This window comes from Bombina bombina, chromosome 6 (assembly GCF_027579735.1).
Source record: "Bombina bombina isolate aBomBom1 chromosome 6, aBomBom1.pri, whole genome shotgun sequence".
Taxonomy (NCBI): Eukaryota; Metazoa; Chordata; class Amphibia; order Anura; family Bombinatoridae; genus Bombina; species Bombina bombina.
In genome coordinates, this window is record NC_069504.1 from 983743350 (window position 1) to 983758169 (window position 14820).

Genomic DNA, 14820 nt, shown 5'->3' on the forward strand with positions numbered 1-14820 from the left:
TGCCCCGCAAAAGAAGGGCCATTAGTAGTTTAGTGTAGGCTATGATTTTTTTTATTTTGGGGGTCTTTTTTCTTTTTTCTTTTGATAGGGCTCTTAGATTAGGTGTAATTCTTTTTTATTTTTGATACTGTGGTTTTTTATTTTTTGTAACTTAGTGTTTTTTATTTTTTGTAACTTAGTTGTTATTTTTTGAAATTTAGTAATTTTTAATAGTAGATTTAAATAACTTAAAGGGCCATAATACCCAAATGTTTAAACACTTGAAAGTGATGCAGCATAGCTGTAAAAAGCTGATTAGAAAATATCACCTGAACATCTCTATGTAAAAAAGAAAGATATTTTACCACAAAATTTCCTCAGTAGCCACCTCCCATTGTAAAGGATTTCTAAGCAGCATTTTAGTGTGTCTGTCCTGGGACATCTGAAGGGATGAGTATCGTGCACTCTCATATTATTTCACCAATCAGGTAAAGGAAGCTTACTATGAAATCTCATGAGAGTTAAGTCAAATCTCATGAGATCACAGTAAGAGTTCATGACCTCAGCACTGCTGATGCTGATTGGCTGCTGTTCATTTCTTTTTTTTAATTTTTTTTACCTGCAGCTGGGAGCAGCTGAGTATAACTTTTTGCACAGAACTTGCTCTACTGAGCTGAGGAAATTGTGATGTAAAATATCTTCCTGTTTTACATAGAGATGTTCAGGTGATATTTTCCTGTCAGCTTTTTACAGTTATACTGCATCAGTTTCAAGTGATTTAGCATATGAGTATTATGTCCCTTTAAGTAGGGTTAGGGTTTTAAATATGTAATATAGTTAATTCAATTGTTAGTTTAATGTAATTTTAGTATAATAGTTAGGGTAGGTTAATTAATAGTTTAATATAATTTAATGTAATTTTAGTATAATAGTTAGGGTAGGTTAATTAATAGTTTAATATAGTTTATTTTAATTCTAAAGGTAAGTTTTAATTTATTATAAGATAGGGATGAGTTAATATTTAATGTAAAGTTAGCGGGTTGTTAGGTTTAGGGGTTAATAGCTTAGTTTAGTTTATGGCGATGTGGGGGGCTGGGGGTTTAGGGGTTAATAGGTTTAGCTAGTGGTAGTGATGTGGGAGGCCAGGGGTTAATAATTTTATTACAGCTGCGGCAGGGTACTGGAGCGGCGGGATAGGGGTTAATACATTTATTTAGTAGCGGCGGGATAGGGGTTAATACATTTATTTAGTTGTGGTGGGCTCTGGGAGCGGCGGGATAGGGGTTAATACATTTATTTAGTTGCGGTGGGTTCCGAGAGCGGCAGGATAGGGGTTAATACATTTATTTAGTTGCGGCGGGGTCCGGGAGCGGTGGGATAGGGGTAATACATTTATTTAGTTGCAGTGGGCTCCGGGAGCGGCGGGATAGGGGTTAATACATTTATTTAGTTGCAGCGGGGTCCGGGAGTGGCAGGATAGGGCTTAATATATTTTATGTAGGTGGCGGCAATGTCGGGGGTGGCAGATTAGGGGTGTTTAGACTCGGGGATTATGATAGGGTGTTAGGTGTAAACTTTACTGGTTTTCTACCATAGAAATCAATGGGATATCTGGCAGCATCGAACATGAGCTTTCGCTGTAATCCGTGGCCTCCAGGGTGGCGGATTGAAAACCAGGTACGCTGGGCCAGAATAATGGCGAGAGTAACTGTTAGAAATTTGATAACTTGCAAAAGTTGTCAGATAGTGCCGAATTTGTATTCGGAACATCTGTAATGACGTAAGCATCGGTCTGTGTCGGATTGAGACCTGTGGATCGTATGTTACGTCACAAATTTCAACTTTTGCCGGTCTGTAGGTTTTGATAACTAGGCCGAATCAGGCTCGCCACAATTACGCTGCGGAATTCCAGCGTATTTGTGGTTGACGGCTTGATAAATATCCCTCTATGTGTGTTTATGGTTCCTGTACTGTTTTCTTTAAAATGCTTTTTGAAGTATCTTGCTCTTAATAAATAAAGCAAAAGTGGTTAAACACACAGTTAAAGTGAGCTCCAAAGCGACAATGCACTGCTGGGAGCTAGTTGGTGATTGGTGGCTACACAAATATGCCTCTTGTCATTGGCTCATTATATGTGTTCAGCTAGTTCCTAGTACTGCATTGTTGCTCAGGAGCTGACTGTAACTATGCATTTAACTCCTTTGCAGGAGTTAAATACACAGTAATATGCAAGCAACAGTGAAATGATAAAGCTCTCTAAAACATTAGATACATTCTAAACCCTATAATTAGGGTTGCCACCTTTTCTGGAAAAAAATACCGGCCATGCTCATTAACAAAAATGTGCATAAATAATTATACAGCATAAATCTGGAACTAAAACGACTAGGATTTATATAAACTAATGATTTGTTTGTAATAAGATTCTAATACACTTAGAATAAGTTTGATCATGATAGCATCTTTATTTGTGCTTTTAATCTTTATTTTCAACTTTGACCTTAACCTTAAAGCGACCAGTCATGGCCTAGTTTCCATTAAGACGGTAAGGTTCGGAAACTGGTTGTAACATAAAAATTCTCCATAGACTTTAATGGAGATAAATGTTTTTACCACCAGTTTCCACACTTTTATAACTCAATGGAAACTTGGCCTATGTTGGTAAAATAGCGGCTGGGTGGCAACCCTACCTATACTACAGATACACAGTATAATTGGCAGTATCAAAAAGGCAACTATTAAATGCAAAGGAAAATACAATAAAATATAATAATCAGGAACACACACAGACACACGCACATACATGCACGTATATCAAGTATTACAGATGTATGCGCTAAAAATAAAATGAATACACAGCATATTATATATTAATAAAAACACAATTTATGTCATGCATATTATGCATAAAAAATAATCATTGTCAGGATTTTTATTTAAAAGGTCATTAAACTTATCATTAAACTTAACAATTAATTTCTCTTAAAATATTTAAATATGCATGGAACATGGTGAAAAAACAACAACAACTTTGTACTGTACTTTTATTGTTTTAGTATAAAGCAGTTGCAGGATCTCATTTATACCTGTCTGTTATTCTCACTGCAAAGAGAGTATTTAGGGGGAAATCCTGGTCTACAAAACATTCCAAAGTTTGTTAAAGGGACATTAAACACTTTGAGATGGTAATATAAAATGATACACCGTATATATATATATATATATAAACTCTCAAGTATACTTTCATTATTTATTTTGTCCCCTTTTCCTATAATTTCATTCTGAAATTGTGAGCTTTTCAGTTCCTGTTAGAAATGGAAGTGCAGAGCACTGTTATATTCCACACAGCCACTGGCTGACCTATTTATAACTGTCCCTAATTGGCCACAGCAGAGAAAGTAACCTAAGTTCCAACATTTCAGCTCCCATTGTTTTATAGACACTAAGGGATCAATTTATTAAAGTCTGTAGCATATCACATCCGCCAGACATCGCTAAATGCGGACAGCATACGCTGTCTGTATTCAGCATTGCACAAGCAGTTCTAGTGAACTGCTTGTGCAATACCGCCCCCTGCAGATTTGTGGCCACTAGCAGTGGTTGTCAATCAGCCCGATCGTGCAGATTGCTGTGTGCAGCCTCATAGGTGGAGTATGAGTTATAGACCGCTGCTTCTTAACTCTTGTTTCCTAAAGACTCACGCGGAAACAGGGTGAATTGGCCCAATTTGGCTAATAATAAATTGACCCCTAGAACTTTACACTTATTTTGTCAATACATAGACAGCTAATGAAACTTTAAAAAGCCAATCAATATGTTATTCTCAGACTAATCTTTTATTTTAATGTGTTATTGCGTGCAAGCAATATGAATGCTCCACTTTGTATTACCAGTGCACGATAATGTGTGCTGGTATAACAAGTAAATCGCGAGAGCCTGCTTCCATAGGCTTCTATTATAGCCTCGTTCTGATGCCGTCAGAGATGGCATTAGAACCTCACACAGTGAAGGGGGTAAGTAGCGCAGCATTCTAAAATATATATGTATATAATCATATACCATATATGACCACAATGTAAAGGCACCCAACTCCCACCAACTTTAAAGGGACATTAAACACTAAATACACGCTAGATAGAATGATGCATTCAAAGAAAAAATTAGTCCATGAGTAACATGTAGATGTATTTTTTAAAGTTTCATTAGTTGTTTAAAAAGTGACAAAATAAGTGTAAAGTTTTAGGCCCCAATTTATCAAAGGTCTTGCGGACCTGATCCGACACTGTGGATCAGGTCCGCAAGACCTCGCTAAATGCGAAGAGCAATACGCCGCCCCCTGCTGACTCGCGGCCAATCGGCCGCCAGCAGGGAGGTGTCAATCAACCCGATCGTATTCGATCGGGTTGATTTCCGGCGATTCCTGTCCGCCTGCTCAGAGCAGGCAGACAGGGTTATGGAGCAGCGGTCGCCAGAAACACAGCCCTTCAAGCTCCATACGGAGCTTGATAAATGGGCCTGTGAGTGTCTATAAAACACTGGGAGCTGCCATGTTGTAACTTGTGTTACCTTCTCTGCTGTGGCCATTTAGGGTCAGTTATAAATAGGTCACTAGAGTGTTCAGCCAATGATTGTGCTGGATTTAACATTGTTCTGCACTTCCATTTCTAACAGGAACTGAAAAGCTCACAATTTGAGAATGGAATTACAGACAAAGAGGACAAAATAAATAATGAAAGTGTATTGCAGAGTTGTTTTATTATATACAATTTATCATTTTATATTACCATCTCAAAGTGTTTAATGTCCCTTTAAAGCTCCAAAGCTGCCTAGTGCAATTATTTTTTATTAACAAAAGTGTTAGATTTTTTTCCAATAAAAAAACTATAATGCCCTCTATTTTGAGGGCATTTGGGGCACTTTTAGAAAATGAACCAGAGATCTAATCTCTGGTTAATTTTCAGAGCGCTAAATGCTACAGCTGGCTCACGGTAGCAATAACCAACAACTCGTAATGGCTAGTTATTTATATTTATAATTATGATAATTTAACGCTCCACTTGTAATCTAGCCCTATGTGTTTAATGTCTCGTTAAGAAAAAAGTTGTAAATGTATTCAAAATATTTATAAAGGTTAGTTTGCAAGCATTTCTCTAAATTCATGTTGGAGTGATTTTGATATACTTCAGTAGGACACATTCTAAGTATCACTTTGAAGGAAAAAATAAATGGTTCTGAATGGACACTTGAATAGTAAAATGTGAGAGGAAGTTTCTGAAAAGAGTCAAACATGCTGTCTTATTTAGCTATAATATATAATTATAAGCATGTGGAGGAAGAAACAAAGCACGCAGGGATGCGCTAAGCACTGGACTACTTTACTGTAGAAATATTTTAGTTCAAAGCAGCAGTAAGCGAGGGAAAATAATTATCTGCCTATCAAGGGAGTTTTTAAGCATAGTTGTTTATTATTGTAGTAATACAATCTGATTTTCTAGTGTGAAAGGTTACTTGGCGTTTGCATTTCATCTAAAAGACTAGTATAATAAATGTTTGAACAGATTTTTGTAGCGGGAAAATCCTAAAAGTTGTTCCACCTCTATCATTCTGGAGGAATTGGTTATTGCCAGCTTAATTTTATATTTGTAACCAGCAAGTATTTGTGGTCTCTATCACTATGATAGAAGTGTGCTGGGTATTATTGCATCAGCTCCTGAAAGCATCTCATTGTAAAGCACCCTGGGTTGTCAATGCAGAATGAGGCAAGTGAAAACACATAATTAAAGTCAGCTCAAGAGTAAGTTCATTACTGGTTCAGAGCCGAGTGCAGAAGATAATTGGTAGCTATGTACATATGCCGTCTCTAATTGGCTCACTGGCTTTGCTCATCTCCATATCTGTAGTGGATTGCTGGTCCAGTGATGAATTGAACTATACACTGTGTGCAGAATTATTAGGCAAATGAGTATTTTGACCACATCATCCTCTTTATGCATGTTGTCTTACTCCAAGCTGTATAGGCTCGGAAGCCTACTACCAATTAAGCATATTAGGTGATGTGCATCTCTGTAATGAGAAGGGGTGTGGTCTAATGACATCAACACCCTATATCAGGTGTGCATAATTATTAGACAACTTCCTTTCCTTTGGCAAAATGGGTCAAAAGAAGGACTTGACAGGCTCAGAAAATTCAAAAATAGTGAGATATCTTGCAGAGGCATGCAGCACTCTTAAAATTGCAAAGCTTCTAAAGCGTGATCATCGAACAATCAAGCGTTTCATTCAAAATAGTCAACAGGGTCGCAAGAAGCGTGTGGAAAAACCAAGGCGCAAAATAACTGCCCATGAACTGAGAAAAGTCAAGCGTGCAGCTGCCAAGATGCCACTTGCCACCAGTTTGGCCATATTTTAGAGCTGCAACATCACTGGAGTGCCCAAAAGCACAAGGTGTGCAATACTCAGAGACATGGCCAAGGTAAGAAAGGCTGAAAGACGACCACCACTGAACAAGACACACAAGCTGAAACGTCAAGACTGGGCCAAGAAATATCTCAAGACTGATTTTTCTAAGGTTTTATGGACTGATGAAATGAGAGTGAGTCTTGATGGGCCAGATGGATGGGCCCGTGGCTGGATTGGTAAAGGGCAGAGAGCTCCAGTCCGACTCCCGCCAGCAAGGTGGAGGTGGAGTACTGGTTTGGGCTGGTATCATCAAAGATGAGCTTGTGGGGCCTTTTCGGTTGAGGATAGAGTCAAGCTCAACTCCCAGTCCTACTGCCAGTTTCTGGAAGACACCTTCTTCAAGCAGTGGTACAGGAAGAAGCCTGCATCCTTCAAGAAAAACATGATTTTCATGCAGGACAATGCTCCATCACACGCGTCCAAGTACTCCACAGCGTGGCTGGCAAGAAAGGGTATAAAAGAAGAAAATCTAATGACATGGCCTCCTTGTTTACCTGATCTGAACCCCATTGAGAACCTGTGGTCCATCATCAAATGTGAGATTTACAAGGAGGGAAAACAGTACACCTCTCTGAACAGTGTCTGGGAGGCTGTGGTTGCTGCTGCACGCAATGTTGATGGTGAACAGATCAAAACACTGACAGAATCCATGGATGGCAGGCTTTTGAGTGTCCTTGCAAAGAAAGGTGGCTATATTGGTCACTGATTTGTTTTTGTTTTGTTTTTGAATGTCAGAAATGTATATTTGTGAATGTTGAGATGTTATATTGGTTTCACTGGTAAAAATAAATAATTGAAATGGGTATATATTTGTTTTTTGTTAAGTTGCCTAATAATTATGCACAGTAATAGTCACCTGCACACACAGATATCCCCCTAAAATAGCTATAACTAAAAACAAACTAAAAACTACTTCCAAAACTATTCAGCTTTGATATTAATGAGTTTTTTGGGTTCATTGAGAACATGGTTGTTGTTCAATAATAAAATTAATCCTCAAAAATACAACTTGCCTAATAATTCTGCACTCCCTGTATGTTTAACCACTTTGTGGGAGTTAAAACACATAGGGGGCGATCACAAAACTGATTAAATTATTTTTCTACAAAATTCCAATATACTTTAATGATGATTTTTGTAGAAAAACATTAGATATATGTGTTTTATAAAGGACTGTGATTAACCTCATAGTTCTGTTTAAAGGGACATATAAAAAATAATAATGATTGAGATAGACCATGCAATTTTAAACAACTTTCTAATTTACTTCTATTATCAATTTTGCTTTATTTTATTCTTGGTATTCTTAGTTGAAGGAGCAACTGCTGGGAGCTAGCTAAACACATCAGTAAGCCAATCACAAGAGACATATGTGCAGACACCAATCAGCAGCTAGCTCCCAGCTCCTGAGTCTACCTAGGTATACATTTCAACAATATGTAGCAAGAGAAAACGCCAATTAGATAAAAGAAGTAAATTGGAAAATTGTTTAAAAGTATATGCCCTATCTGAATCGTGAAAGTTTGATTTCATGTCCCTTTAAGCAATAATGCAGTAATAAAAAGCTATTGCTCACCAGAATATTTTATTATTTTCTCATTATGACCCTTTATTGATTATATAGTATGAGTGTGCCTCCCTTTTATCTGAGGAAGACGCTCCATCATGGATTGGACCCAGGTGGCACCTTTCCTTTGATAGCATCAAGTATAAGTTTTCTGGCATTTGACAGCAACTTGTCAGCGTTTTAATAGCAGCCATTTTATTCTCTCTCAGCTTTTCAATAGTAAATCCAGCACAGGTCCTGGCACTAAATAAGTTTCAAAACCAGGGGTTAATGTTCAATACTAATTATTCTTGACACCTAGGTTCATGGAATTATTCAGATTTTCCTGTTGAAATGCTATGAAGAGGATGGCACATCCCTAATGTGGTTCAAATTCTTCCAAGATAACAGATTCCAGTAAGTGTCACTTCATTTACTGGCATCTGTCCACCCAGGAGATTACATTTCACAGGGATTTATTTTATCCCCATGTTGTTTTGTACTGTACAAGTTTCCAGGGAACTATATAGTAAGGTAACATAGTGTAGCCTACTATTGCTATGCTGATGACACATAAATGTTCCTATCATTTACTGTTTACAACCAATACAGTAATAATGACGGTCAAGCTGACATCTCAGGACTGATAAGTACCAGCTGCTGCAGATCATTATTTTAAATGGAAGAATCCTGTCTGAGACTGCAGCAAGTTCAGTTCACAAAATATTGAGGATCGCATTAACATAACTGAAAATCGGAGAAATCTCAGTGCGCTGTTTAATAGTGAATTCTCATTTTATTAAAATAACACTGTCCATATTAACAGCTTACAAAAATAGAGTCTGAGTTGCAGGTGTATTACAACTGTATGTTTAAATAGTTGTGTCTTATTCCATTAACGGTTGAATTGGGTTATAAATCCAAAAATCACACACTATTCACTATTCCTAGTCAGTACTACGAGCTCTGTTCAAAGATACACATTTTGATATATAGTCACCCTGGATATGTCCCCTTTTCACACCTCTTGTGCGGATCAGGTGTTATATTCTGCTTACATCCAAGTCCGTGTTACATAGTACTAAATACAATATGTCATATAAAGCAGCACTGTATATCTTCATATGAAGCAAATGGGTCACAGGAGCAAAGAACAAATCACATCTGCTTATCGCCAAAAAGCCACTCTACGTCAGCATACCCCTTTTGTGGGCTTACTATGTCCTCGACGCTTTGGCTCACTTGGCTGCCACGGAACTGTCCGTCTCTCCAGTGATGTAGCAATGTTCTCTGCTGTTGCAGTCTCCTTCCGGTTGTACCCTTTCTCTTCTCTCACTGTGGTCCGGAATCGGTAGGTTACTTTGTGCCTCCCTCGTCTCTACTGCACTCTCCATGCTATCCAACGTGCTGACGTCACAATGGGGTGTGTGTGTGTTTTAGCCCAATCTCAAGTATTAGCCTACACTTTTGAAATAGAGCGTGGGAACCGGTCTGTATATAGAAAAAAATTCAAGGAAAACCACGCTCTAAAAAATAAAACTAAATTTTATTGTAATCATTAAAAAGTGACAGTCCCGCTCAGAGAAAATGCAAGAATGGTAGCGTAGCATAGTCGGCTTACGGGTTTCGTCAATACGCCGTAATCATAGCCTGCTTTTTCTCTGAGCGGGACTGTTGCTTTTTAATGATTACAATAAAATTTAGTTTTATTTTTTAGAGCGTGGTTTTCCTTTAATTTTTTTTCCATATTAACAGCTTAGCAGAAGCCCCACCAGCTCATATAGTTAACATTTTAATAAATGTGTATTCTTTTATGCAATGTGTGCAATATCTCAATAGGAACAGAAAGGTCAAAATAAAACCGACATTATTCAGATACAGCATGTCATTTTAAATAACTTTTCAACTGCTATTATGACATTTGTTTTGTTCCATTGGTATCCTTTGTTAAAGAGTATATCTAGGTGGGTTCATAGGTGCCTTTAGCACTTTATGGCAGCAGTGTTTGCAACAACGTTTGTTGAACGCTTAAAGGGACAGTCTAATCAAAATTAAACTTTCATGATTCGGATAGGGCGTGCAATATTCAATTTACTTTCATAATCAAATTTACTTTGTCCCTTTAAACTGCACCCTGCATACTACTGAAGCCACCCTGCTATATATATTTCCCTCATTGGCTTTATGAAATAGCAACTGCTAAACACTATATACATTCTATACTAACTTAACAACAGTAGCTAGCCTTGTTGTCTGCCAACTAAAACCCAGATTGGCTCCACCAAATAAGGCAAATGGTGGTTGGAGTTTAGCTGTTGATAAATAATTGCAGTAAAACTGATGTGAAGACTTGGCTGATATGTTATTCTATAACAACATGACAGAAATGTCTTGTAAATACAAGATGTTTACTGTCCCTTTAAGTAACACTGGGTACATAATGACAATTATTCATAGTAAAAAATATAGAAACATAAACAGACTTAACACAACGAATTAATACAGGATGAGGGCAAATGCAAGTACATCTACTAAATTACAACTCATTTGCCACAGCTGACCAACTAAACGGCTAAGCAGTCCAGGGAACTGAGATTAAATGCCCAAGTCAAAAAGGGTTATCACTATTTAGTCTGGACCTATCTACTGTCTTCTCTTAATTTTCATTAATGTTTTCCCAGCAAGTTCCCAACTCTCTCGCCACTTGGTCATTGCACCCCCGCCACCACGCCATATGTTTCCATGTTCTTTTATCTACTTTAATACAAACAGTTTTTTGGCTGCATCTTCCTGTAATTGCAACATTCTGTGCTCGAGGTCTCCAGACTCCCATGACATAGAATTTATTCACAAGACTGATTAACATCAGAAGGATCTTCCCCCCCCCTTCCAGGCTATTATGAGCAAGTATCCACATATGGGTAAATTTTAAAGTCATAAGAGACCAGTAAACAGCTGATGACAAAAAACAGAGGTTTGAAACTAGAAACCAGAAGGGAATTCAATCTCTGGAGACTCACAAAAAAGTCAAAACTAGAAATTCAAATGATGAATCATAGTGGCTGCCTCTCTTAAAAACCTTATTTTTATTTATTTTATGTTTGTATCTCAAAATACAAGCATTTAATCTATATTAAATAGTAATATCAAAGGTCACATTGATCTCAATACTTGTGGTTTTTACACTTATTTCAGTTTTACATGGGTAAAAAAATATATTACGTGTCCACTAATTTCACAGCGTTGAACATAAAGTAAAACTTAAAGAGAACACTTATTTTCATGCAGTGTAGCCTTAAAGGGATATGAAACCCAAAATTCTTCTTTTGTGATTCAGACAGAGCATACCATTTTAAAAAAGTTTCCAATTTACTTCTGTTATTAAATTTTCTTTGTTCCCATGATATTCTGTGTTGAAGAGATACCTAGGTAGGTAACTGGATCATTACATGGTAGGAAATAGAGCTGCCATTTAGTGGTTTACAAATGGATATCATTCTTGCTAATCTGTTGCCATATAGTGCTCCAAAAATGGACTATGAGTTTCATATCCCTTTAATAATTGGACAATTTAAAGGGGAATTAAGTGACATTAAAGTATTGTTTATAAATTGATCCGCATGCAAAATAAAGGGGCATGACCCTCTAATGAAAGCTACAGTTGAACAACAAGGGTGCAGAACTTTCACTATCCATAGCAGGTGTTCTAACAGAATAGCAAACATATCAGATCAGCAAACTGAACTGACGTTCCATCAGCTGATCTGACTGCAAATACTCACCGCGCATGCGATCCTTTGCGTCATCGCATTCCAATCCCAGAACGTCACAAATTACATTCGGCTAGATTACGAGTTTTTGTCGATAAGGCTGTGCGGTGCTAACGCTCCTTTTTTTCTCACCGCTCACTTAAGACAGCGCTGGTATTATGGGTTTTCTGCAAGCCGGCGTTAGCCTCAGAAAAGTGAGCGTTGAGCAAAATTTAGCTCCACATCTCACATTAATACCAGCGCTGCTTACGTTTGTGGTAAGCAGGTAAAACGTGCTTGTGCACTATTTCCCCATAGGAAACAATGGGGCTGAGCTGGCTGAAAAAAACCCTAACACCTGCAAAAAAGCAGCGTTCAGCTCCTAACGCAGCCCCATTGTTTCCTATGGGAAAATACATTTTACGTCTACACCTAACACCCTAACATGAACCCCGAGTCTAAACACCCCTAATCTTACACTTATTAACCCCTAATCTGCCGCCCCTGACATTGTCGCCACCTGCATTATATTATTAACCCCTAATCTGCCGCTCCGGACACCGCCGCCACCTACATTATACTAATGAACCTCTAATCTGATGCCCCCAACATCGCCAAACCATACATTTTATTTATTAACCCCTAATCTGCCCCCCCCAACGTCGCCACAACTATATTAAATTAATTAACCCCTAATCTGCCACCGCCAACGTCACCGCCACTATAAAAAAGTGATTAACCCCTAAACCTAAGTCTAACCCTAACCCTAACACCCCCTAACTTAAATATAATTTAAATACATCTAAATAAATTTACTATAATTAACTAAATTATTCCTATTTAAAACTAAATACTTACCTGTAAAATAAACCCTAAGCTAGCTACAATATAACTAATAGTTACATTGTAGCTATCTCAGGGTTTATTTTTATTTTAATGGCAACTTTGTATTTATTTTAACTAGGTACAATAGTTATTAAATAGTTATTAACTATTTAATAACTACCTAGTTAAAATAAGCACACATTTACCTGTAAAATAAGCCCTAACCTAAGTTACAATTACACCTAACACTACACTATAATTAAATTAATTACCTAAATTAACTACAATTAAATACAATTAAATTAAATAAACTAAAGTACAAAAAAAACACACTAAATTACAGAAAATAAAAAAATTACAAATTTTTAAACTAATTACACCTAATCTAATCCCCCTAATAAAATAAAAAAGCCCCACAAAATAAAAAAAAATCCCTACCCTATACTAAATTACAAATAGCCCTTAAAAGGGCTTTTTGCGGGGCATTGCCCCAAAGTAATCAGCTCTTTTACCTGTAAAAAATACCCCCCCCCAACATTAAAACCCACCACCCACACACCCAACCCTACTCTAAAACCCACCTAATCCCCCCTTAATAAAACCTAACACTACCCCCTTGAAGATCACCCTACCTTGAGCCGTCTTCACCCAACCGGGCACAAGTGGACATCCAGAGCGGCAAAAGTCTTCATCCGATCTGGCGAGAAGAGGACATCCAGACAGGCAGAAGTCTTCATCCAGGCAGCATCTTCTATCTTCTTCCATCTGGAGCGGAGCAGGTCCATCTTGAAGACATCCGACACGGAGCATCTTCTTCCATCCGACGGCAACTGAAGAATGAAGGTTCCTTTAAGTGACGTCATCCAAGATGGCGTCCCTTCAATTACGATTGGCTGATAGAATCCTATCAGACAATCGGAATTAAGGTAGGAAAAATCCTATTGGCTGATGCAATCAGCCAATAGAATTGAAGTTCAATCCTATTGGCTGATCCAATCAGCCAATAGGATTGAGCTCGCATTCTAATCAGCCAATATAATTTTTCCTACCTTAATTCCGATTGGCTGATAGGATTCTATCAGCCAATCGGAATTGAAGGGACGCCATCTTGGATGACGACACTTAAAGGAACCTTCATTCTTCAGTCGCCGTCGGATGGAAGAGGATGCTCCGCGTCGGATGTCTTCAAGATGGACCTGCTCCGCTCCGGATGGAAGAAGATAGAAGATGCCGCCTGGATGAAGACTTCTGCCGGTCTGGATGTCCTCTTCTGGCCGGATCGGATGAAGACTTTTGCCGCTCTGGAGGTCCACTTGTGCCCGGTTGGGTGAAGACGGCTCAAGGTAGGGTGATCTTCAAGGGGGTAGTGTTAGGTTTTATTAAGGGGGGATTGGGTGGGTTTTAGAGTAGGGTTGGGTGTGTGGGTGGTGGGTTTTAATGTTGGGGGGGTATTTTTTACAGGTGAAAGAGCCGATTACTTTGGGGCAATGCCCCGCAAAAGGACCTTTTAAGGGATATTTGTAATTTAGTATAGGGTAGGGAATTTTTTTATTTTGGGGGGCTTTTTTATTTTATTAGGGGGATTAGATTAGGTGTAATTAGTTTAAAATATTTGTAATTTCTTTTTTATTTTCTGTAATTTAGTGTTTTTTTTCCTTTTTGTAATTTAGTTTATTAATTTAATTGTAATTAATTGTAGGTCATTTAGGGAATTAATTTAATTATAGTGTAGTGTTAGGTGTAATTGTAATTTAGGTTAGGGTTTATTTTACAGGTAAATTTGTACTTATTTTAACTAGGTAGTTTTTAAATAGTTAATAACTATTTAATACTATTGTAGCTAGTTAAAATAAATACAAAGTTGCCTGTAAAATAACAATAAACCCTGAGATAGATACAATGTAACTATTAATTATATTGTAGCTATCTTATGGTTTATTTGACAGGTAAGTATTTAGTTTTAAATTGGAATAATTTATTTAATAATAGTAATTTTAGTTTGTTTTATTTAAATGATATTTAAGTTAGGGGGGGTGTTAGGGTTAAGGTTAGACTTAGGTTTAGGGGTTAAATGTAGCTAGGTTTCGGCGATGTTAGGGCAGGCAGATTAGGGGTTAATAAAATTTAACTAGTGTTTGCGAGGCGGGAGTGTGGCAGTTTAGTGGTTAATATATTTATTAAAGTGGCGGCGATGTCCGGTCGGCAGATTAGGGGTTAAACATTTTAGTTAAAGGGACAGTATACACTCATTTTCATATAACT

At 37.6% G+C, this 14820-nt stretch overlaps 1 protein-coding gene across 1 annotated transcript in view; it reads right to left on the reverse strand.

Moving 5' to 3' along the window:
* Positions 1 to 14820, reverse strand: part of PDGFRB (platelet derived growth factor receptor beta) — a 247002-nt gene that overhangs the window by 149680 nt on the left and 82502 nt on the right. The window lies entirely within an intron of this gene.